The sequence below is a fragment of the Balaenoptera physalus genome, assembly GCF_965194825.1.
Source record: "Balaenoptera physalus genome assembly, chromosome: 10".
Classification (NCBI taxonomy): domain Eukaryota; kingdom Metazoa; phylum Chordata; class Mammalia; order Artiodactyla; family Balaenopteridae; genus Balaenoptera; species Balaenoptera physalus.
Window position 1 is genome coordinate 4,206,818 of NC_138889.1, and position 26,338 is coordinate 4,233,155.

The 26,338-nt window shown below is 44.6% G+C and overlaps 1 long non-coding RNA gene across 9 annotated transcripts in view; it reads right to left on the minus strand.

Moving 5' to 3' along the window:
• The window catches only part of LOC309667629, a 362,191-nt gene that overhangs the window by 50,127 nt on the left and 285,726 nt on the right, over nt 1-26,338 (minus strand). For 2 of the 9 annotated variants that reach the window (XR_014267855.1, XR_014267856.1), the window contains exon 6: nt 20,601-21,069. The exons of the other annotated variants lie outside the window; for them this stretch is intronic. This is a non-coding gene — a long non-coding RNA (uncharacterized lncRNA). Of the gene's footprint in view, nt 1-20,600; nt 21,070-26,338 lie in introns of those variants that run through there. 9 annotated transcript variants of the gene reach the window in all.

A 26,338-nucleotide genomic window follows, 5' to 3' on the forward strand; every position in this document is an offset into this window, starting at 1 on the left:
CTCCCCACTCTGTCCTTTCTGGCACATCAGTCAGTAAATAGAGGGACACAAACTATTGTACTAGAGCGGCAGTGAATCTTGGGGTAGTATTGGATACATATGAGGAATCTCTGGGACACGGCTTCAAGTCAGTTAATTCAAGTCTGCTTGACCTAGTTTCCCTTCAACACCCCCCTTGGACAGCTGCTCGGGACCCCTGTTATTTCTCTCTCACTTCAGCCCCAGAGAACCTGGAGCTGTTTCTCTCCCACCTCTGGCACCTGAGAAGCACAGCCCATCCTGTCTATGACCTGTCAAGACCACCCCCGTCTCAAGCTAAATTTCTATTTTTAAACCACTGGAGGCCTAACTCAGTGACATCACCACGTCTTCACAGCAGATTACCCAGAATTAATTTTATTTCCCCTACAGCACAACCCAGAATGAGGGGTCAAATTGTTTCCCCTCTTCTCTCACCGCACCCTATGCACCCCTCTACTTTATCTGCTTCCCACCTTTATCCCAAAGCAGTCATGTGATTTTCTTTTTCCATCAATAGGTCATAAGAAGACCCATTTCCAGGTTATTGTCTTCTCAAGTCATTAAAATTTGCCTATCTTGGGTCAGAAAAAGAGTAAAGACTTTGAGAATGTTACTTGACAGATTCTTCTAGAACAGTAATGATTTAAATGCATGCCTGGGATCAGGTATATTAAGCATGACCATTTACGCTTTATTCTATAGCTATTAGAGAAGGAGGGCATTTTGTAAAGAAAACAAATGAGGAAAGGGTCTGTTGTTTTCTCCTGAGATAAATAGCTTTCAAAGATAGGTGACTTAGGGTTCTCCAGAGAAACAGAACCAGTGGGGTGTCTGTGTGTGTGTGTGTGTGTCTTGTACAGAAAGAGATTTATGATAAGGAATTGGCTCATGCAAGGCTGGAGGCTGAGAAATCCCAAGATCTGTAGTCAGCAGATGAGAGCCCCAGGAGAGCCGAGGGTGAGCTCCAGTCTGAAGGCAGGAAACCACTGCCATCCCAGCCCCACAGCATGTGGAAGGAGCTCCCTCCTGCTCACAGGGGGCTCAGCTCTTCCGTTGTATTCAGCTGGACGAAGCCCACCCACACGGGGGAGGGCAGTCTGCTTCACTCAGCCTGAAGATTCAAATGTTCATCTCGTCCCAAAACACCCTCACAGATACACCCAGATAATGTCTGACTAAATGTCTGGGTTCCCTGTGGCCCTGTCAAGTTGACACATGAAATTCCATCACAAAAGGCTTATTGGGACCCTCTTTGGCCTTTTCATTCCAAACAAAAAGGATGAGAAACACAGCCAGCCCAGTGAGCTAAGAGGAGATGCAAGATTTATTGACGCCAGGGTCAGCAATGATGAGAGAAATCGCTGAGTCTGAGAGGCAGTGGAGAAGACAGAGATGGTCCCTCCGGTGTATGGCGTGTGCTGTCCCTGAAGGGGTCAAGCCGGGCAGCAGTGGGTACTGTCACTGCGGCTAAGTCAGCCAGCACAGTCAGATCAACATAAGGCCAAGCAGGGGGACGGCCAAATAGCCATGCAAGCAGAGCAGAGACCCTTAAGGTTCCAGGACGTCTAACTGCTAAGCTTAGGGGAATAAATGACTAAAGGGAGTATGCTTGTGTCCTCCTGAAATTCATATGTTGAAACCCTAACCCCCAGTGGGATGGCGTTAGGAAGCAGGGCCTTTGGGAGGTCATTAGGTTTAGATGAGGTCATGAGGGTACAGCCCTCGGGATGGGATTAGTGCCCTTATATGGAGAGAAAGAGACTAGAACTTGCTCTCTCCAACCTGTAAGGATACCAGGAGAAGATAACCCTCTGCAAACTGGGAAGAGAACTCTCGCCAGACACTGGGTCAGCCGGCGCCTTGATCTTGGACTTCTCACCTCCAGAATGGTGAGAAACAAGTATTGTTTAAGCCACCGAGTCTATGGTATTTTGTTACAGCAGCCAAGCTAAGACAGGAAGACTCCAGCATTGAGAAGTGGGTGCAAATGGCCCCCAAAAGTCATGCAAATGAGCATAGCTCAGTTGCTGGTGAAGCTCAGGGAAGCCACAACCAGCATGGATCAATGATATACATCAAATAGAAAGTACAAGACTGAAGTAGAATTACTTTTCCAAACAAGACTGAAGCAAGTGCTATGCCACGTGCAGATGTGCACATACAAAAATATAGGAATAGCAAAATTTTTTTAAATTAACAATGACATAACAGTAGCAGCTGCAGCTTTTAAGGGAAAATGCTTAAAACGACATAAATTGGATCTAAATAAATACAGAGCAATATTGAGGCTCATTGGTAGCCAACACACTCTTCAGACATTGTTATCACGTAAGATGAGGACCAGACTGCAGGGACAAATGTGGAGCCCCAGGGAAGCCTGTGAAGAATGGGACCAACTCTGAGACTTTGCCAGTAGCTATCTAAAGCTACAAGAATGTGCTAATTCCCTCGTGAGATAATGTCACACCTGTGTCACAAATATGTCGATTATTGACATACGTAGCTAGGTTAATTATTTAATATATCTCTGTATAATTCAGCCATCATCCATGTGAACTTCTCTTAATTAATTCTTTAGTTTCCAAATTTCCCATTATATAATCAATTGATTGATAGGTTACAGTTGTCAGTGCATAAGTCATCCAGACAATGACCCTCCCCCCTTACACAAACACACTTGTAACTCACTGTGCCTACCTCGTGTACCCGTTAGTTTTTGCTGCATAACAAATAACCCCAAAACTGTGGCTTTAAATAACAAACATTTACTATTTTTTAGGAGTTCCAGTGGGTTGCTTAGGCAGTGCTTGTCTGGGATGGTTTGGTTGATCATTGTGATCAGCTGGTGACTCAGCTAGGACTATATGGTCCAGGATGGCTTTCCTTACTTGCTGGTTGAGGCTCTCTATGGGGCAATAAAGATGACTCATTCGCACATCTCTTGTCGTCAAAAAGACTAGCCTGGGCTTCTTCTCATGGTAGTAGTCACAGCATTCACCAGAGGAGCAAGAGAGAGCAAGCCACAAAACACAAGCAATTTTCAAGCCTTTGCTTAAGTTACATTTGCTAGTATTTCATTGGCCAACACAAGTTGTGTGGGCAAACCCAACAGTGTGGGAGGAGATTAAACAAGGGAAATGATTGCTGTCACTTTGTAAATAGTGTACTATAACTGGATATTGCCAGCCATACCTGCTCCTCTATTGGTAGAGCTGCCACCACATTGCAAAAGCATGACAGTCTCAACAATCATCTCATGTGAATTTGCAGCTACAGATTACGTGCACCATACATAACCTGTCACGCCTGATAATGTGGTCACCCCTATATAACACAAGATGGCCACAAAGAATGTATGAAAATTCCACACACTTGAGTACAGCCCCTTAACCTATCAACAAGGCTCTTCTTTTTAGTGAAATAATCATGATTATGTGAAAACTTACATCCAAAATCTCACTCTCTGCTTCATGCCCTCTGATGACTCAGCAGTGCGTGGGTAATATAAGTGAGGTAAGAAAAACTTAATATGTAAAATTCAAATTTACAGAACAGATAAATTAAGGAATAGGGAGTAAGTCATCCCATCACAATAGAATTGGAATTCTTTACTCTTACATCAGAATTCTTTAAAATAGCCAGCTCCTCCAGGGTCTCTAAAATAAAACTCATCACCAAACTTTACATGTAAATTCTCAGGATTACACCGATTGCATATAACAAGGTACTTCTGTACTGATTATTCCCTGACTGGCTTCTGCTTGACTTAACCTCTCCCTGCTGGAAGGATCAGCAAAGGGCTGCGTCCTCCTTGGAAGAGTGTACAAATCAAACCAGCAACACTGTGCCCACAGGACATCTCCAAAGCTCATACCATTACATGATTTCCAACCTGTGAACATTTCAACTCATATTATAGTCTTGTGCAACTGAAGCTACATCCCCTCCCAGAAGGGGGAAATGGAATTCAACTCTCAGCCTTCAGTTGGCCAGTGGTGTTGGGGAGGGGCAGCGTCAATCAAGTAGATGGAGGACAGAAAGGGGGTGAGGTCCCTACATCGCCCAGGGCACTGTCCCAAGTGCCCAGCCCCACAGGCAACCTGCTCCTTTCTCTCCCACTCTGTTTCCAACTTTGCCATGACTAATTTTCTTCTCTTGATGGACATAGCCCCTAAAGAGGATGTGTCTCCATCCCCTTGCTGTGTGTTCAAGCATGCCGATGCAGGAGGCATGGAATCCATTAAGGGGAAGGAGAGCAGGGCCTCGTCTTTCATCTCACAGCCGGCTTCTCCTCCGTGCTACCCTGGGTTCCGTTCCACTGGGGCTGTTGTGAGCCAGCAGGTTATGTAACATCCTATAGAGGTTCCTATTTAAAGCTCTGATAGGTGACAGCCCAGATGACAAACAGGCTTCAGTCTGTCAAGCGAACATCTCCAAAGCATCTGCATTTCCAGGCTGCTGTTTTCTTTCCTGTAGTCCATCAGGGCTGCACTCAGCTATTCAGCCCCTTCCAGGGGATGGGAGCCGCTGTGTCTCAGCAAGGGGCTGTCAGATTGTCCCACTTTTCCTGCCTAATTCACACTGGGATATCCATATTTATATTGATCTGGGCACATTGAGGGCGTCCTCATGCTAGGCATCAACTTGGCAGGTCATCCAAAGCAACTTTGCACTCACTAAAAATTTCAACTCACCCACAAAATGCTTAGATTTCGTCTGGTCAGGGATGTGATTTGTTTCCCCCACTGCAGACAGAAATCACATCAGGGATTGAATACATACATGATGTATATATCGTCTCTTTCCTATGTTAACTCTTTAGAAACCCTGTCCATTGTTCACCTACAGATTAAGTGATTGTAGCTCCTGCTGCCAACACGTCACCTTAGAGCTCTCATCTAAGCCAGCACTCAGATGCAGCTCTAACAAAGTGCAAACCACGAGGGAATCAACCATTATGTCGACTGTCACAACCTTGCTGTGTCACAAATTCACATGTACTGAGATGGAATGTCAATATTTCTCCATTACTGAGCTTTCCTAAGCCTTCATTTGTACACTGTTGTGGAAAACTTAACCTGGACCCTTCAAGCTGGTCTGTTTCTTCTAGTTTAAAACAACGTATTTTGGCTAAGTGCTCCGTTCTGTGCCCCCCCTCCCTGACTGACCTTGACCGGGGTGAGGGGAAGAAGGAGGCTGGCAGGCTGGGTGTCATCCAGGGCAGCTGAGGGCATTGTTACTGGTCTATCTCCATCCTCCGCCTTTGCCGGTTCCCTCTGGGATGGGACCAGCCTGCCTCTTCCGGTCCTCGTCACCTCCCCTGGTGTCTCTGCTGACACCCACTATCCCAGCGTGTCCTGGGACAGACAGGAGCAAACTCTCTGAGTCATCTTTGTCCCAAGCACAGGCCGTTTCAATTCTCTCTGCGCTTGCTCGTCCTTCGGTGCCTCCCTGGGGGCTCAGGACCTCTCATCTGCTCCCTGGGACCACATGGAGTGCCAGGGTTCTGTGAAAGGGCCCCAGGCCCATTTTTCCGGGCACCTCCTTTACCCGGACCCTCCATAGCTGAGGACCCAGGAAGGAGCGTGTCAGCCTCCCCTTCTCTCCTCACGTCGAACCTCTCTGGCTATTCGTCCACCACGTGCCGTCCACCCACCACTGGCTCTGGGATGGTGTGGAGAGGGCGCCTAGGCAGTGGGGCCCATAACGGTGACGTTTTGTCCATGCCCACTTCCGCATCTCTCTGGAAACCATTGTAACCAGAAAGGGTTCTGCTCATCTCTTCTGGTCATGTGAAATCTAACTTGCATACCATCATGTAATATATTCCATCCAATAGTTGGTGTAGAATACATTTTATGCCCTGATACTGTGTTTCTCTCCAAAAGCTCAGCACTTACAAATGGAAAGTTTTCATTTCCAAGACTTTTGTTTCTGCTGTGCATTAAATTATATATGTAATTAGACAATGGACTTCTTTGTTTTAATAATTGCTCACCCTCCCCCAAGGACAATGCTTACAAGGAACCGTTGCCCAGATTTTGGCATGAAAGGTCACGGCACAAGAAAACTGAGTGTTTGGGGGTAAGGAGAAGAGGAAAGAATTCATATCTAAAATTTGTATCTACTAGATTCTTATGAGAAACCCATCCTCCTTTTGGTACAAGGAAACCTTAATATACATGTGGGTCTTGTTACCACCATTACCCACTGTCAGCTGTAATTAATAATAATAATAATGGCATATCTTTAGGCCTTTTATCATAAAGACTTTTCACATCTATGCTAACAGCATAGGCTTCACTGTATCTGTATGTCAGCAGGACTAACTTCTGTAATAACATGTCACTCACAGCAGCAGCGAGGCAGCCAGCTCTGTGGGGCAATGCCTCCTTGTTCGCTGTCTTTCCGGTGCCCAGCATGATTCCTGCATCCTGCACATAGTAGGTGCTCTCTGAACACCGGTTGATGGAATGAGTAATCCCATCCCCTTCATGAGGCTGAGATGGTGTTCCATGCAGAACAGGGTTAAAACTTCCAGATCCAGGTTGCATCTGCCCAACGCACCCTCTAAAAAGGAGACATGAATCTACAACAAATCAGAATTTTAGAATCCTCATTGTCTCTGCTGACAGGATACGTCAGCTGGTTTGTCAAAATGAACCGGGACCTATCACTCAAAAACCTCCACAGCGCTGACTCCAACTTAACCTTCCTTTTCAAACTGATACATCCACTTCAGCATCTATCAAATTATGAAAACTACCGATTTCCTAGACACTCTTATTCAGATTGTCTTCTAGTTTGGTTTCTCCAGAACCTTATCTGCTGGTTACAAAAGCAAACAAAAAAGACCATATTAGAAATCCATCCTGAGAAAATAGGACAAACTTAAAGGACGCTACTCAAGAAAAAGAGAAGTTTCTTGAAAGGGAAAGTCAAGACCAAGCACACCTGTGTCCTGTGATTGCATGACTGTAACAGCAAGTCGAGAAGCCACCGCTAATAAAACCTCGGGCTTCGCAGACCGCGCCGGTGCTCAGTTACAAAACATTCCAGCAGAGTATTTAAATACCAGCTCTTATAACAGTGTTGTTTTTCACAGGAAATACAGCCAGACCTGGGGCACCAACCCTCCTTAGGCCAAGATTAGTGTGTGCATGTGTGAGGAGAGAAGGCTTTTGTAAGATGTAAGAAAGGATTTCAGGAACAGGCCAGTGGACGCATCTTTCAGAGCGCAGAGGCAGCTGGAGCAAATTGATCAAAAAGAGCGGTCCTGAGGTTTGCCCCCTAGACGTGCGACGTGAGTAGCGTTCTCCCTGCTTTGCTCTTAGAGTAGCCCCTCAGGTGTGAGCAGCTGTACAGAGCCGGCTCCTCACACAAGCTCAGATACTTAACCTTCCCCTTCAGGCTCAGAACGAGGCCAGAAGCAGACAGTTAATCCCCGGTACTTTTCCTTCCCTGACCCCTTCTATATAGCTCAAACTTCATTCCTCTTACCACTATTCCAATTTTAGTCATGTCTATAGATAACATGTCCTGTAATTTCTGAAATATTTTAAAATCAACTCAGTTTGTATTATTTAGACACGTGTTTTTTTTTAACTGGGGTATAGTTGTTATACAATGTTGTGCTAGTTTCTACTGTACAGTGAAGTGGAGGTCCCTGTGCTATACAGCAAGTTCTAATTAGTTATTATTTTATACATATTAGTGTATATATGTCAATCCCAATCTCCCAATTCATCCCACCTCCCCTTTCCCCCCTTGGTGTCCATTAGACACATGTATTTTTAAACTGCATTTATAGCAACACTAGTGATAATAGATACCCATCTAGGGGGTTTCTGTATGTTTTATGAAATGGTACAGTGTTTCCTACGTACTGCAGGGAGCGGCTAATACCTCGACATTCAGACTCCCTGGGTTTGAATCCTGCCTCTAGTACCGCCTACCTGTGTAACCTCTGGACCTTGATTTTATCTTGCACAAAGTGGAAATCATAGAATTCTATTTCATGGAGTTACTGTGTTACTGGAGTTATTACAAGTAAGGCCCTTAAAACCTGCTTTAAGGAGGTAATATGTGCTTAATAAATGTTGACTGATATTAATCTTATCTACCCCTCTCCAAGTCCTCTTGAACCACCCCTTTTATATCCCAAAGAAACGTCTCAGGTTCCCCGTGGGGCTCTGTCAAGATCACAGGAAATTAGGTTCGGAAAGGTGCCTGCTGGTACCGTCTCATCTTTATGTCTCAGCTCAAATGTCTCTTTCTCAGAACAGAGGTTTCCTTGCCCATCCTGGGTCCACTGTGGTCCTCCCCACACCCCGCCCCACCGACCATTCCCATCAGAGCACTTTGGTTAATGTCATTTCTAGCACATACCACCGTCTGTACTGGTTTCACTCATGTATGATTTTTTAAATGTTTATATATCATTTTTATCTAAATAAATGCACACACACACACACACACACACACACACACACACACACACAGACATGCATAGGTACTGTTTTGGTCCCATCTAGACTATGAAATGAGTTCAAAGACTTTGTCTGCCTTTTCTTGGCTGGATCCCCCAGTGCCTCACACAGGTGGTGCACATAACAGTTTATAAATATCTGTTGAACGAATAAACACATGCATGAGTGAACGAACGCTATTATTTTGCAGACGAGGAAACTGGAGCCCAATAGATAAAAGTACCGAGAGCAGGATGGGGAAGGAGACTGGCGTTCCACTGCAGTGTCCCACACAGCACGGCAGGATGGCAGGCCTCCAGGCATCCTCAACACTTTCTCGGGAGCCCGTGAGGGTCAAAATCATTTTCATGTTATACTAAGAATGCTATTTGGTTTTTCCACTCCATTGATGCCTGCATTGGTGATACAGAAGCAATGGTGGGTAAAAATGCTGGTTCCTCAGCAGGAATCAAGCAGTGGCACCAAAATGTCTTAGTGGCCAGTATATTATTCTTCACCACCATATGCCCACAGAAAGAAAAATAAAAAGCCAGTTCACTTAGGAACGCGCTTTAATGAAACAGTAAAAATTATTCATTTTATTAAATCTCAACCCTTAAATACAGACCCTTTTAATATTCTGTTGAGAAACTGATATACCCATAATGCACATATGCCGCAAAACCAAGTAGGATGATTATTTCAAGGTGATTGAGTTATGGGTTCAACTAGCTACTTTTTTTGTTGTTGGAACCCAGTTTTTGCTTGAAAGAGAAAATTCTAGACAAGCCATGGTTATTCAGACTCAGGCATTTGGCAGACATTTTCTTTAAAATGAGCAAAGTGAGCTGTCACTTAAAGGAAAACAACTGACAGTATTTGTTGCCAGTGATAAAATATGAGCTTCTGAGCAAAAATCAGAATTTTTAAAAAAACGTGTATCTGCCACCATGAGCTTGACAGCTTCCCAATACTCAAGAATACTTTTCTGATATAATCAGTAGTTATATTAATAAATGTGACTTTTGATATTATATTATGAAATGTGTCAACTTTGGGATGATCTGAATAACTCAACAAACCAGTATTTTCCAAATGGCCAATGCCTGATGTTATAAAATCACAGACGGGTAAAAGATCCATCAAGAGTGCAAGATAGACCCGTGAATTTTTATATAACAGACTTTGAGACGTTCACTGACACAGTTTCAGAGTTCACACTGCAGTTGACCTTTAAAAAACTACTACCACCTGTCAAGTTTTGGTGTAGTAACAAAGAAGAACACCCATAGTTACTGGAAAAGCCTATCAGGATACTTCTTTTTTCTACTGTACAACTGTGTGAGGCCAGATTTTCCTCATCTGCTTCAACCAAAACAACCTATTCCAACAGATTGAATGCAAAAGCAGATCTGAGAATCCAACTGAAGTCAGACATTAAAGAGATTTGCTAAATGTAAAATAATGACATTTTCTTACTAATTTTTTTAAATTTTGGAAACTATGGTTATTTTTCATGAATACATTTCTATAAAGGGGTTATTGTTTTACATTAATAAATAATCTCTCTCTTTTCAGTTTTTCTTTCTAATATGGCAAATATTGATCGCGATAACCCACACATAATAATCATTCTTTGAGGACTTCAATTATTTTAAAGTGTATAAAGGGATTTTGAGACCACAACGTTTTAGAATTGCCGAATTAGAACATGGAAAGTGATGTCCAAACTCATTAATGTTTATGGAATGTGAGGAGGCCCCCTGAATGGTGAGTTCCAAGGTCAGAACATGGCATCTTGTGATCTGTGGCACAGCTCTGCGAGGCCATATTCTTATCATTTTAGAATTAATACGTGATTGATACAATTTAAAAATTAGTAAACAATACAGATACCTGTATTGATCAGGATATTGGTTAAGAAATCTGCAGGGCTAAAAATAACAAAGATTTACCTTCACTCATGGTAAATATGCATTTCTGGTTGTTTAGGACTCTGCTGCCTACCTCTTCCCTCCAGGATGCAGGCGGATGCAGCATCTGACATGGGGACTGTAGTTGGTTGCCATGGCAGGCAAGGGGATGTGAGTGGTCCAGCTTAAGAGGACTGGCTTTTACAGCTCTCACCAAGCTGTACTGGGTGGCCCTTCTACTTCCATGTCGTTTATTCAAGCAAGTTTCATGATCCTGCTTAACTTCAGGGGTCAGGGACTTGCCATCCTCCCTTGAAACCACGATCCGGGAAGCAGGAAGGCGGTGACGTGGGATTAGTGGAGGCCGTGTGCATCAGCAGCTCTAATGACTGCCACAATGTAAAGCTCCATTCAAAACATAAAACCCCATGTCTAACATGTACTGATATCTGATTCTTAATTTGTTCATCTATCATTTTTCATAGTCAAAGTATTTTGTGTTCTTTTCATTTGACAGTATCTTCAACGTCTCCATAGCTCTCATGTTTGTAATTTGAATGTCAATGTTACATTTTACTGTTGATAATTTATTATGATTTTAAACATTTCTTAGTTGTTGGTTATCTGGGGGAATAGCTAGTTTTTCACTATAGTAGATGGCATAGCAAAGCACATCACTGTAAGAAAATATTTTAAAAAATTACTTCTTTGGGGTTACTGAGTCAAGAAGTAGGCTGCATTTTTGGTGAGGACACGTGTTCCATAATGCTCATTCTATAAACTTTTATGGATAAAGATCTGCTCTTACTCATTTCTGTATCCCCAGAGCCTAACAAAATATCTGAAATTTGGTTGGCACTCAGTACATGTTCCCTGCATGAATGAGTTTTGCCAGATTACTTTCCAGAATTATTGCCCCAATTTACAGTGCCACCAGCACAGAGTTTATACTGCTCTTATAGATGCTTTAATAGTTTGAGCAGTGATTTTCTTTTCATTTATTCAATGATTAGCAGGACTAAAAACAATTCCAAGATTTTTTTTCTCTACTGGTATTTTCTCTCACATGTGCTCTACTTAATAAAGTAAATCTGGCAATTCCTCTTAGGAATTTATACCCTGCCTTCATTTATTTTGTTTTTTAAAGATTTGGGGACATCAACGGTGGGATCATTGAAAGAAAGGAATAATAATAGGAATAAGTGGAGATGGAGCCAGTGGGCCAGCTGAAGAAATCAAGCATAGAATTTAATATTATTATTATTAGCAGCAGCAGCAGATATTTACTGAGCACATTTTGTAAATATTACCTCTAGTCCTCAAAGCATTATTGAAGGGTAGATACAATCATAGCTCTATTTTTTAGGTGAGGAAATTGAGGCTCAGGGAAGTTGCAATTGCCCAAGACCACACAGGTGGGAAGAAGCAAGTCAGGTTTTGAACCTGTGTTTGTCTGAAGCTGGTGCCCGCTCTCTCCACGTCCTGTGGCCTCACCTGTTCACGAGAAGCCTGTCAACAGCCCAAACCAAAGTCAGGGAGGAGGGGTGCCCATGGGCCGCGGGGGTGGATGGGGACACACAGGCTCCGTGGAGTGGGTGTCCGCAAAAGGGTGCTAAGCACCATGCTGTTGTGATACTAGCAAGGACATGTGACCTGGGTGGGACCCCGGCCTCACCCGGGTCACATGGCACAGGGTCTAATCTGTGCCAAGGGCAGGGTGGGCAGGAGAGAGGCAGGTTGGCAGCTGGGCCAAGAAGGTGCCACCTGGAAGCCGGGAGCAAGGCTGCAGCCCAGCCTGGCTCAGCTTGCCGGGTGCCCTGGGCTCCGCCGCGTCTTCACCTTGGGCGGCAGACAAGTTCCAGACATCACCTCTCACTGATAAAAGCTGGCCACCAAGACAACAGGCAGAAACCTCCTTCTTCCTCCTCCAAAAGTCACAAGAGACTATTTACATTTAAGTTAATTAAAATGCAATAAAACTAACATGTCAGTTCCCCAGTCAACTGGCCACATTTCGAGGGTTCAGTAGCCACATGTGCTGGCGGCCGCTGGGTTGGACCGGACATCACAGATATGGACCACGTCGGTCATCACAGAAAGTTCTGTTGGGCTGCACGGCGAGGGCCCCGCCTCCCCCCGGAGAACCAGCAACAGCTCGGTTTCACCTGGGGGCTGCAGAGACATGCAGACGCCCTGGCCCCGCTCCAGCCCTTCTGCACCGGGAGCTTCAGGTGGCCGGATCCTCAGGTGCTGTGCAGACACAGCCCAGCTCAGGAAACCAGTGGCTGTGCCCTCCTGCTGAACACCTGTCTACCTGAGACGCGAGGGGCTGACGAAAAGAACCACTAGCCTTTCATTCGTCATCTTTACTGCAAACGTCCCTCCCACCCCAGTCTATCGCCTTTCCTTTTATTTTAGTTTTGTTCATTTTTTATGAGCGTATTTTTGGCTCCTGTTAATATTTAAAATGTTGTGATGGTAGGAGCAAAGCCTGCTCGGCCGGGAAAAGTCCTACCCCGTCCCCTCCCACCCCTGTCCCGCTCTGGCTCTGGAACCCACACCTCCGCAGCACCCTTCCACTGAGGCAGTGATGTCACCAGCCCAGAGCCGTGCAGCATCACAGAGAAGGGGGTGGAAAGACCCGCAGGTCTCCCTTCTGCAGAGCAACCTGGCATTTATGTATTCCCAGGCAGGGATAGGGGCCCATCTTGCAAGGCCTCATAAATATTTAACAACAAGCACTTTGTAAAGAAGAATGTTATTAAGGGCGGTGCTGCCAGCAGCTTCAAAGGTGCCTGTATACCAGGAAGTGCTAATGCTGTGTGGACACAACCCTCCTGCAACAGCCCCAGGGCACCTCAGCTCCTTATCTTTCAGAGGGAGCTGGAAAAGAATTTAGAGGCTTTGCAAATATTCCTGCCCCTCAGAGGAACAATCTGGTTCCTCCCACAAGTCATGTATCTAAGAGAGAAAAAGCAGTGACCAGAAGAAAAAATATGTGTGTGTGTGTATACATACTCACGTACACACATACACATACACACATGCACACAGAGAAGCTGGCGCAGGCAATATTTAGTAGGGCTTCTTTTATTCTGCTGCTACCAGCTGAATTTTTTTATTGCCAGGAAAGCCAGGCCCAGGCCACTTATTTCAAAACTCAGAGCTTTAATGATACTGGTTCAGTTTTCTCTACTCTGTGGATTGGATACACTGCATTGCAATTCAAATCACCCCAAACACCACAGTAAGCATGAGGTGATCACATTTCTTCCTAAGTGTAAACGGCTCTCCGCAGGGGACTCATTCTGGGAGCTGGGGCCTGGGGCAGCATTGCCCTGGCAATTTCTTTTTCCCCAGATGATCATCGCTGGAGGTAAATGCTCTGAAGATTAAAGTTCCCAATCCATAAAGCAAACTGCTGTTAGGTTCAGAAAACAGCCTCCATTGGCCAACCCTAGTGCAGCCAAAGAATCACAAGGGATTGGAAAATGAATGGGGAGGGGTGTGCGTGTGCGTGTGATGCTTATTACGCACATCTTCCCCAAATAATTGTTGTGAAGGGGTTTGAAAAGCTAAGTTGACTAACTCAAGATGACCCACAGGAGCCATGGAAAGAGCACTTGTGCATTTCCCACCATAAGACACCGCTCCCGGGGTCCGCCAGGAAAGGGGTTGACTTCTGAGCCCTCCGGAGGATTATGCTCCCTATGAAAAAACAGTGTTCTCCTGGAAACCACCTCTCGTGTCCAGAAGCAAAGTCCCAGAACTATATACATGAACGGGAGCCCCTTACATAAAGTAGGGATCCCTCTGCCTTTTTGCAAGTGCTTCTGCGTTTTAGCAAGTTGCCCAGAGCATGACCCATAGCCATGTGTTACTGAGAACAGGTAAGAGAGCTGTGTGCTGATGGAAACACGCATGGATGCAGCCATCACAAGGCTATCCCGTAGATGCGTGACCAAGCACTTCCCCAGGTGCAAGCTCTGATCCAAGCTATAATCAAAAAGTTCACTTTTAAGTGAGTTGCTTGGGACCTGGAATAGGCTTTCTCGTAGAAACAATGTTATAAATAGTGCTCTGGCCTAGCCCACAAATGCCTCTCTAACCCATAATGTGCTTCCACTATGCTATAGTTGCAAGAAAACTTTGTAGAAAACAATCACTGTGTGATACCAGTAATTAAACCAAACAGTAGAACAGTAAGATGAAATGTCTTTTTTTTTTTTGACGTGAACGTTCATTCTTGAGGAAAGTAAGATTAACTGGAGAAAGATAAGGAGGTAGATGGAGCCTGTGCGGTGCTTTTGAAGGAGGCTTTGGGGTTACCTCAAGGGCTGTTGAGGTTGATGGCGCTGGCTCTTCAAGACGTGTCATTTCCCTTGGAAACTTACGGGGTGCCTTTCTTCTGCTGCAGGTGTATCCCTAGCACTACTTATGCATCCTCCATAATTAGAGTCAGTTTTATTTTCCTCTCACACATTGAAAGAAAGAGCAAGAGAGACAGGGAGGGGCAGGAGGAAAAACAAAGGAGAGAGACTGGAGAGAGAGAAAGAAGTAAATTTCTGGAAGCAACTAAGCAAGAGTTAAAAGTGAAGGGAATAAATTGGAGGTTAAAAGAAAATCTGTGAGTGAAAGGTTGCCTTGGGAGTGTCAAATGAATCAGTCAAAAGAAGGGGAGAAAGGGGGAGAGAGGGAGGGAGAGAGAGAGAGGGAGAGAACATGTGTCTACTCCCATGGAGAAGAAACGCTGTCTTAGGCAGTTATCTGCAGGTCATCAGAGGATGCTATCTTTGCTGCTGACTGCAGCGATGCGACGGGGACAGCCTTGGGGGGACCAGGGTGAGGTGAGGATAATGATCGGACACCTGCCCCTCTCACATTAGGGCTGGACATGCCCAGGGCTGACTTCAGGAGCTGAGACAACTCTTAGTTCCTGGAGGTGAATGATCTGCTTTGTGGATGACCCACAGGCATCACTGTCTCACATCACCTGAGACCCCCCCCATAGGCATCACTGTCTCACATCACCTGGGTCCCCCCCCATAGGCATCACTGTCTCACATCACCTGGGTCCCCCCCCATAGGCATCACTGTCTCACATCACCTGGGTCCCCCCCCCATAGGCATCACTGTCTCACATCACCTGGGTCCCCCCCCATAGGCATCACTGTCACACATCACCTGGGTCCCCCCCCCATAGGCATCACTGTCTCACATCACCTGGGTCCCCCCCCCATAGGCATCACTGTCTCACATCACCTGGGTACCCCCCCCATAGGCATCACTGTCTCACATCACCTGGGTCCCCCCCCCATAGGCATCACTCTCACATCACCTGGGTCCCCCCCCCCAGAAACCCCCCTTCTTTTGTCTGGAAGTCCAGTCTCTGGTCTCCTCTCTCGCCCTGGCTCCTTCCCTCCACCCTCGAGCTGCTTGCTCCATCTCAACCTTGGACTGTGGTTCCTCCTTTTCATTCCCCAGAGAACCACCAGTGGTTGAATTTAACAGGCTTTTACCGAAGATTTTAAGACAAGAGCAGGAAATTTTAGGCTATGAGAGAAACCATATCAAATTCAATGCCAGATACCATTGTTCCTAAAAACCATCAATTCCTCCCAGCACAAGAACTCTCCTTCCGGCCCCCTTTTTGGGTACCTCCTGGGAGCCATATAGATCATACTCGATCCCCAACGCACCCTACCGCTGTCTTACTCCCTAAGTTCCCAGAGTGGCTAAATGCTTTTCCTTTCCAGGTAATTTCCAGTAACTTTCAGGAAGGAACAAAAATTACTGACATGTGAGAGTTGATCATCTTTCCCATCACCCCCATCTGGGGTTAAGCAAGTGAGTGTTTCTCCCCAGGCTTCTGCTTCTCCTTCCTCTACTGGGTGAGAAAAGACAGTAGCCTAGGAGAGAATTCTCAGAGGCACAGTCCCGATGAGCACAGACTGGACCTTCCAGGGGTTACTGCTCTGCACACCCAACCCATGAGTGGCAAATCCTGCAGGAGGGAGGGCAGGGGGAAAGCGGTGAAGAGGGTTGCCAGATGGAGGAGATTGAATGGTTTTTGGAAGAAGGGCACCTAGAGGCACCAGAACCACAGGCTCTGTTCTTAGACCCTGGCAAAGACAGACTCAGGAGATGCGAATCTGGGACTCCAGCTCCGACTGTGCTGCTTTAATTGTGACCCAGCTCTGGAATTAGATCACGTGGGTCAAGGCTTCTGCTCTATGATGCAGAGAGATTTAATTCTCTTTTGTCTCAATCCGCCACTGCAGACTAGGCTTTGGAGCCTAACCCAAAGGTTTATTAATTGGCTTTCTTAAACAAAAGAGCCATCTTCTCTGAGATAAAAACTGCAGTCCCTTATAATGCACAAGTGGATGAAGTCATTTAGTTTTTTAAATAGCAATATCTTCTCCTCAGGTTATACTTATTCTACGTGTTCCTTTACGATCCACAAAGTGTTTCTGTATGACCTCCACCTGGAAAACCCCATCCTCCAAACCAAACTCTCATTATTCAAGAGTAGCTGTTGAATTGTAAAAATATTTCAATCGCCATCAAAAGAAGGAAAAATAGGAAAATATTGCCACCTGGAAGGTTGGATCAAAACCAGATGACAATTATCTTCCCATTACTGGCCGTAAGACCCAGGAGAAGAAAGGAGCTAGCAGGATGCAGAGAGACCGGGACACGCTGAGTTACCCGAAGGCCAGGCTAAAGTGGGCAAGTGGATGAGAGGAGCCTGGAACACAAAAGGCCTCAGGTCCTCTCTGCATCCTTATGGACCGCCCCCCCGCCCCAGCCCTGTTCTCTCCAGCCCGAGCCCCTGCACCATGGTGATCCCTTATTTTCCTGACTCAATTCGTGGCTTAACTGGGCTCCCCTCTTCCTCCCATTACTTCATAGTGTGGTGGGATGGGGGATGGTAGGGGGGTAGGGAGCTATACCTTGAACTTAACCCTCCAAGTACTATTGTGGTCACTGAGAAAAAGGATACCATGTCCTCTTTTCTTGGAATACCTGTTTTAAGATTCCATTTGTGAACACAGAAAAGAGTGGATTACAGATTTTGTTTTGCCATTATTTTAGTAGCAAATCCTAAATATGAAAAGATTATTCAGAGGGTAGGTTTACAGGGATTTTGAAAAATCAGATCTACTGTAAAGCAAGGCATAATTAAATAATGCAACAGAATATTTTATTTGAGGTTGATTGATTTGACCTGGTTTACAGTAACACAAAGGGTTATGATGCAAAACAGTTTACCTTTTCTTTATAACCTCCTGTCATTCTAAATATTTTTCATAAAGTGACAGGAAAAAAAAATTAAGTTTTAGCAGAGGTGCCAAGATGCACGAGGTAGGAAATTTCAAAGTGAGTGGTCAGAGGAATGTAGATTTCCAAAGGAAATTAATGAAAGCTCACTGCACAGCTCTGAGCTCTGCACCTGCTTTCAAGACATAAAAGGGTCAAGGGAAGATTTGATGAGCTTTTGGGGTTTTTTTTGGAAGGGCTGTCACCATGCTTCCAGACACAAGCCCTCTAGGGAGGAAGGAGTATGCTTGTTTCTTTTCCCAAGAGAGCTGGCTAGACTGTGGGAGTCAGTGTGCGGGACCGTGGACCTCTGCCTGACTCACAGGAAAAGGATAAAGCAGATGGCGGCTACCTCTAGATCGGCACTCCCAGCGTCCTGTGGCCAGACACAGGCCAGGCCAGAGAAGGGAAGGTGGGCCAGAGCCAGTTTGAATCCTGTCCAAGAGGGCTCCTGCCAGGGAGAAGGAAACAGGACAACGAGGGTCCGTGACAGCTCCCACCACCTGGGACCTCTCCCATCACTCTCCCGATGTGGACACGTACCTTTCTATTCAGCTGGCAGGTCCCAATCCCCTCATGGGAAGCAGGGCCCTGTTCCCATGACCACTCCTCCATCTCCAGCCCCTGCCCACCCCCTTCAGAGGCATCTGCACGCCGGAGGTGGGAGAGGAGCCGGGCTACTGTCAGGCTGACTGAGGGCTGATGTGATGTTAAATCAAGTTCAGGATTGTGATGAAAACCCTAGACGGCCTTTTTTTTTTACACTAGCTAAAATGCTCTGCTATGGGCATGCTTTGCTTCTCAAGGCTAACTTTTTTTTTTAATTGAAGTATAAATGATTTACAATGTTGTGTTAGTTTCAGGTGTACAGCAAAGTGATTCAGTTTTATATATATGTATATACATATGTATTTTTTTCTTTTTCATATTCGTTTCCCTTATAGTTTATTACAAAATATTGAGTATAGTTCCCTGTGCTTTACAGTAGGTCCTTGTTGGTTATCTATTTTATATACAATAGTGTGTATCTATTAATCTCAAACTCCTAATTTATCCCCCCCTTCCCCTTTGGTAACCATAAGTTTGTATCTATGTCTGTGGGTCTGTTTTGTATATAAGTTCATTTCCATCTTTTTTTTTTTAGATTCCACGTATAAGCGATAGCATATGATATTTGTCTTTCTCTGATAGATGGCATATTCTAATTTCCTAACTCAGATTGCATTTGGGACTTAAACAAAAGATTGGTTACTCAAGAGCCAATCGGATACTGAGCTGAGAGTCTCGGTACACTCACAAGGATCACCCACTGCCATTGTTCACACTGATTGGCCAGTGTGCACACCTGTATAATAGAGAGCAAAAGGCACGGGCCTGCCAGGATTTTCATCCAAATGCAGGTGGAGTTTAGAATAGAATAGAAAAAATTTTTTTTAATTGAATAAAATGTGAGACCTCCAGTTCTAAACTAATTTCATGTGGCTGCTTCCACAAAATCGTGTCAAACTTGTTTCCATGCTCTTTACTACATATTATTGGTCTCATCATTTTTGGCTGGGATTTCAAGGAGACAATCCAATCAAGAATATTCAGGAATCAGGTAGAAACCCAAGACCACTCAGAGACGGAACTAATTCAGAAGTCAATGATCATTTAAAAAAGAGTTTTTCAAACTACCAGTTATCCATTAATGCGTTATGAAATGAATCCAGTGAATTATTTTTAAGTGAAATTGGATGGATGGGATGAAACAGAGGAGAACGGAATAGAATATAAAATGTCAGAGTGCATCCCCCATGAAGTTAAGTATTGTTTAGCGATGATTTTATTTGTTTTATATGTATGTGTGTGTATATTTGTCCATGCGTGCTGGGATAAGCACGTAAAAGATATTTCATGTGGTATCTCACAGTCAAAAAAAATTTGAAAGACTCCAAAAAGTGACAAATACAAAATCCATAGAGAAAAAACAAGCCAAGACTCAAAGGTAGCGTTAGAAATAAAATATAGGCAGGGGGAGAAGGAGTAGATCAGAGGGATCAGATGTGGTCCCCACGTGACTTCAGCTGCCCCAAGGTAGAGCTCATGCTCACAGCCAGAGTTCCTTGAAAGCATCTTGTACAGTTCACCTTGCCAACAGAAGGAAGAAGGAAAAAAGAGAAATAGGCAAGGGGAAAGGAAAAGAAGGGGAAGGAAGGGAAGAAAGAAACAGAGGGAATAGATTTTAAAAATGAGCAAGTCAGAGAAGACAATTGCGGGACCTTTTACTGCTTTTTAAAATAATCTCAACCCACACAGCATGGAGAGATGTGTGCCTATAAAAACCCACTTTGAATGGAAGGAATTCCGAGCTACAGTCAATGCGCGATGCACTTTGCAGTGTTGCCACACGTGACATATAAAAGGTTGCGGTAGTAGCAAAATCTAAGTATAATAGCCTGGTCCTTCACCTCGTGAACATTATCTGAGCACCCATCCCGTCTGATCGAGTGGAGTTTGCCGGCTTACTTCACTACAGATAGCATCTCCCCAGGGCATACGTAGACTGGGCAAGAACCACCGTACAGGATGGACCACCCTCGGGGATGCCGCCTTGTGTGGACTTCAGGCGGAACCTTTCCTACTGAATTTTCCGTGAATGGTGCCCGGAGATTTGTGAAATGCACTGGCCCTAAATATGCACTTGTCTCCTCGGCCCCCTGGGCACCTGTCGTAATGCCCCTGCTGGCCAGGTCCGCCTGCAGAGCAATTGACAGCCCTGCCCTCTGTACTAGAAGCATGGAGCTGGGACCTGTGTCTCCCTTGATCTTCATCTGCTCTCACCATGGCCTCTTGCTGGGCTGGGGGCGTCTCCTGACTGCCAGGTAGTGTATATATCCTCATATTTACACCACCCCTAAAACACCTGGTAAGTCTAGTTCAGGAAAAGCTCCTTTTTTTTACAATATTCTGACAGTAAAAACCTCACTCAGTTTCCCCCACCCCCCAGATTTGCTCTTCAAGGGCCGGGCAGGATTCCAGGGTGTCTTCAGGGAAGGTCTCCCTAACTCCCCAGCTCTGAACTGCCGCCACACTGGGATTCTGCACTCCTTCACGTCCCTCTCATGACCTGACACCTTGTGCTGCTTTGCTGTGGTCTCAGGTGCCAGAGTTAGGTTGGACTCTAGTTATGCAGAGAATCCTCTGCAGCCCCCAGCACTCCGGAGTGTCTGAAAGCACAGGCCACACCCAGACTTTGTTGCAAGAAGTTGGTTCTTTGAGCATCACTCTCTGTATGTAGGAAAAGTGACTTCTGGACCAATGGATCCCATTCTGGAGAACTTATGAATAGCTGGCCTTGGTTTCTGGAGACAAGAAACAGAAAAATAAAAGCAATTTATATGCTGGGCAGCATATAAAGTGCTTTACACCCAACATTTTCCTTAACACTGCCCACCACCTGATTTGGTAGGTATTTTTAACCATAATTTATTGAAGAAGAAATTCAAAGTCAAAGAGGTTAATTTCTCCAGAACTGTACAGCCAGCAAATGGCGGAGTGTGGACCCCTAGTCTGTACTCTTTTTATAAAAATAGTGTCTCTAATGTAAATTGGTCCTGTCCTGAATTTCAAAAAATTCAGGTAGCTGGGAAAATGCTTCACATCTGCCAGAGAGTCATTTCAATTTCCCAGAAGGTCTGAGGACCTTCCCCAAGAACTGTAAGCTAGTTATCCAGGAGCCAGTGGGACTTCAGACTGTATCTCATGGGCTCACACTGGGCATTGGTCATTCATAAGAAAATTACCTACAACTATCAAGATGAGATGGAGGATTGCCAACAGCCATGTGAAAAGATGCTCAACATCGCTAATCATTAGAGAAATGCAATCAAAACCACAATGAGGCAACACCTCACACCAGTCAGAAAAGCCTCATCAAAGAGTCTACAAATGATAAATGCTGGAGAGGGTGTGGAGAAAAGGGAACCCTCCTACACTGTTGGTGGGAATGTAAATTGACACAGCCACTATGGAGAACAGTACAGAGGTTCTTTAAAAAACTAAAAAGAGAGCTACCATATGATCCAGCAATCCCACTCCTGGGCATATATCCGGAGAAAACCATAATTTGAAAAGATACATGCACCCCAGTGTTCAATGCAGCACTATTTACAATAGCCAAGACATGGAAGCAACCTAAATGTCCATCAACAGAAGAATGGATAAAGAAGATGTGGTATATATATATATATATATATATATATATATATATATATATGTGTGTGTGTGTGTGTGTGTGTGTGTATACATACAATGAAATATTACTCAGCCATAAAAAAGAATGAAATAATACCATTTGCAGCAACATGGGTGGACCTAGAGATCATCATACTAAGTGAAGCCAGACAGAGACAAATATCCTATGATATTGCTTATATGTGGAATCTAAAAAATGATACAAATGAACTTATTTACAGAACAGAAATAGACTCACAGACATAGAAAAGAAATATGATTGCCAAAGGGGAAAGAGGGGTAGGGATAAATTAGGAGTTTGGGATTAAAATATACATAATACTATTTATAAAATAGGTAACCAACAAGGACCTACTGTATACCACAGGGAACTATACTCAATATCTTTTAATAACCTATAATGGAAAAGAATCTTAAAAAGAATATATATATATATACATGTGTGTGTGTAACTGTATCACTTTACTATAACCTGAAACTAATTCAACACTGTAAATCAACTATGTTTCAATAAGAATTTTTTTTTAAAAAAGAGGAGATGGAGGCTGCAGAAAAAGAGATGCAGCAAGTCACATAATCTGAGGAAAACACCAAAATCATCCAGAAAGATTGGCGTCAACAAATGATGAATTAACATGGTAAAATGGCGAGGAGATGCATGGACCAGGTCAGAATGTGTGTACAGCTTTCTACAGACTTGAGACTCTTTTAAAAATGCTGCTGCCTCATTGCTACAGGAAAAATAGAACTCAAATCCTCCATGACCAGAACGTCAGACTCCTAAGCCCGGGTGAAATGATAATAATGAAAATAAAAGATTTTACTGAGCACTTATTATGCCGAATACTGTGTTAAAAATTTAATATACATGTATTACTGAAAGTTTAATATACATGTTTTACCTAAACTAATAAAAACCTAGTGAGGTCGATTGTTTCAGCAAATATGTTTTGATCTTTTAGGTACTTTTCCAGCTGATGAGGGTACAGTAGTGAACAAAAGGGACAGAACTCTCTTTTTTCTGCATTTTTGGAAATATTATTATTCCTGTACTACTGATGAGTAAACCAAGGCTTGCAGAAATCAAGTAACTCATCCAAATCACACAGCCACTCAATGGCAGAAGGCTTGGGTTTGAATCCAAATCTGTCTGACTCCAAAGCTCTAATGGAAGCCTCTAACTGTCTCTCGCTGTACTCAAAGCCCACTGCCAGGCGTGTAGCTGTAAGATCCCACTCTTAATTATCCTACTTGCTGGAGCATTATACACATGGCCTTTACGGTCAGTTCTGGCCCTTGATCATATTGTCATTTACTATTTTCTAAAACTTTCATGGTTGTAAGACTTGCTCGCCCATCTAAATTGAAAATTCCTAGAAGTTTGGTCAAGATAATATATTCCACAGCATTTCCCAGAGGGTTGGGTGCACTTCACACAGGTTTTAAGTAACTGTTAATCTGCCAGGGCACCATCGCAATAAAAAAATTGAATAAAATATTGCCCCTGCCATTCGAAGTCTTATAACTGAGTGGATACTGTCATTAAAAAAATGACGGATGGGGCTTCCCTGGTGGCGCAGTGGTTGAGAATCTGCCTGCCGATGCAGGGGACACGGGTTCGAGCCCTGGTCTGGGAGGATCCCGCATGCCGCGGAGCGGCTGGGCCCGTGAGCCACGGCTACTGGGCCTGCGCGTCTGGAGCCTGTGCTCCGCAACAAGAGAGGTCGCGATGGTGAGAGGCCCGCGCACCGCGATGAAGAGTGGCCCCCACTTGCCGCAAGTAGAGAAAGCCCTCGCACAGAAACTAAGACCCAACACAGCCATAAATTAATTAATTAAAAAAAAAAAATGACGGATGGAATTTTAGTTTCAGCAAATCCCATTTTTGAGAACTCATGAAAGACTTGTAAGTTTTCCAAAGACTAGAAAAAGACCAACTAGTGTATGTTTTTAGAAAGCCAGAAAGATCAGGACTCAGAAAGTGAGAGATTAGTAACAACACCTAACTTGCCCATGATAAATATTCCCAAGATAAATCAAGAAAGAATAAATGGGGAGAAAAATGATTATGTGTTGGGTAATTACCAATGTGGCTTTAAAAGGAACCCATCATGTCCGACCAATTCAATCCCCAAAAGGAAGATGAACCTTGTAGAAATGGTGAAGCAGTAAACATACTGTAGCTTGACTACAGTGGAGTTATTGATTCTGCCCCATAAATAAGCCAATCAAATCGAGCCTAGGAGACCACACGAGAAGGTGGGCGCACTCAGAGGAAGCCACACAAGAGGCGCTGGATAGGAATTAGTCTTGAGTCCTGATTGAATGTTTCTGGTTTCCATTGATGACGTGGGTGATAGGCGGGGATGGACTTATAAGCCATGAGGAGCCCCAAAAGTGCAGGGTGGGCACTTTCTGTTGGACATGTCTGGAATTCTCCACAGCTCAGATTACTGAGAAAACCATTGAAAATGGGAACGGGTTGGATTTTAATAGAGAAAGCAACTTCTGATCTTTCTCCCTTTCTCTCTCTCGACTACTCCTGGGCGCCAAGTGTGAAGGGAGCCTTCACTTGAAGCCAGAGGCTCTGATGTGGGAGAAGGATTACCCAGCTTCGGGTTGTGAGCCGGTCCACTGGGACCTCAGTTTTCCCATCTGTGCAATGGGGTAGCCGCTGGCCTGCTGCACAAGCATTATGTCTTGTGTGGATTGGTTAATTAATGATCATTAGAGTCTTACAAGTGCAGAGCTTTGCATAAATGCTAAGTATTATTATGCTTCACGCAAAGGGCAAAGATCTTGACTTGGAAAGAAAATGGGAGGAAAAATTACAGGAGACAGAATGAGAAAACACAGGAGAGAAGCTATTAGCCAGTCTGTGGAGTAGGACTGCAAGGGCTTGAACATCATAAAACATCTGCGGTAATTTCCACTCACCTCTGCTCCTGTAGTCGCCACAAGGGAGGAAGCAGTCTGTTGTCTTAAGTAAAGAATCGGGGAGAGCAATAAAGCAAGTGTTTGCCCTTGACAAGCTGGAGGAAGTCTCTCAAAAGTCATACAGGTTTGGATGTTCTAAATGAAGAAATTACTTAATCTACCTGGGGTATTGTAGCTATTACATAAACCAATGTAAACAAGCTTCCAAAATCCAGCTCCTAAGGATCGTTTGGACACACGGCAGACTGCTTCAGATTGACAGTTTCCTGGGCTGCCCTTGATTTCCAATTTGCTGACACTCAGTTCATCCCAAATTAATGGAGTCACCTGTTCAACAGCCAAAGCTGCCCTTTTGGGTTGGCCTCAGGAGTCCTGCCAGGAGCATAAAAAAGGCCACAGAGACAAATTCTAGATGTCCCAGTGCCATGGGGTGATGCCAGTTAAATAAAATGCATTGGTCTCAGTTAGATGGGGGAAGAGGCTCTGTGATGAAGTCTTTTCCTATTGGTGCTGGTCAATCAGCCCAGCCCCCAATGGGCCAAAGAGGTGGGGGTGAGAGTTGTTTCCGAAGGCAATGCCAGTAGCAAAAAGAAACACTATTTGCCCACTTTTTTCCTTCCTGGTTCCAACCACCTGCCATCTGAAGCCTCCCTCTAATAAATTAAAAGATCCTTGTCAAGTAGCTGGTTCTACTATTAACCAGACACTTGTCTCTCCAGGACTCCCTGGCAGGTCAAGACAACTGTCAGCCTCCTCCTCAGGATCCCAGGGTCACTTAGCTGTGCTCAGCGCCTCCCAGGAGGGAAGGGTGAGGAAAAGAATGCCCTGAATTTGGCCAAGTGGCCCAGGAGAGGCCCAGTGATAACTGTGTGACCACGGTTGCACTCCTTGGCGATGCCCCTCCCAGGTTACTCCAGGACATTGGTACCAGCCATGAAGGTGGAGTAGAGATGGCACAATTCCAGCCTTACGTGTTCCATCTGCAGACCCGCTGGACTTCTTACCTGCTTGCCTGACTCTGGAGACTTGAGAAACAGAGTATTAACTCTCTGCCCCGGGATCCCAGTTGTCACTATGACAATGCAGTACAAATTAGCATATGCTCGGGACTCAACAGAAATCAGGACAGAAAAAAACGAGACAGGCTGGATTCTGGGCTACTTCTTTGAAATGTGACCTTTTCTCGGATACTTTCATGGGTCATGGGTATTTTTGTTTAGAACTGAACATACATCTTCCTCTGCTGAAGGGACAGAAAGGAGAAAGGAACAGTCAAGATGTCAGGAGGCAGAAATGGATGGGAACGTTACGCATATCAAGTCGGCAGCATTTCTCGGGAATCCTCATCACTTTCGAGCTCTAACCAGCCAGCGAAAGGAGGGGGAAATTACAGCTATAGAAAGAAAAGGATATTTTTGAGAATGTGGACACCCTCCACTG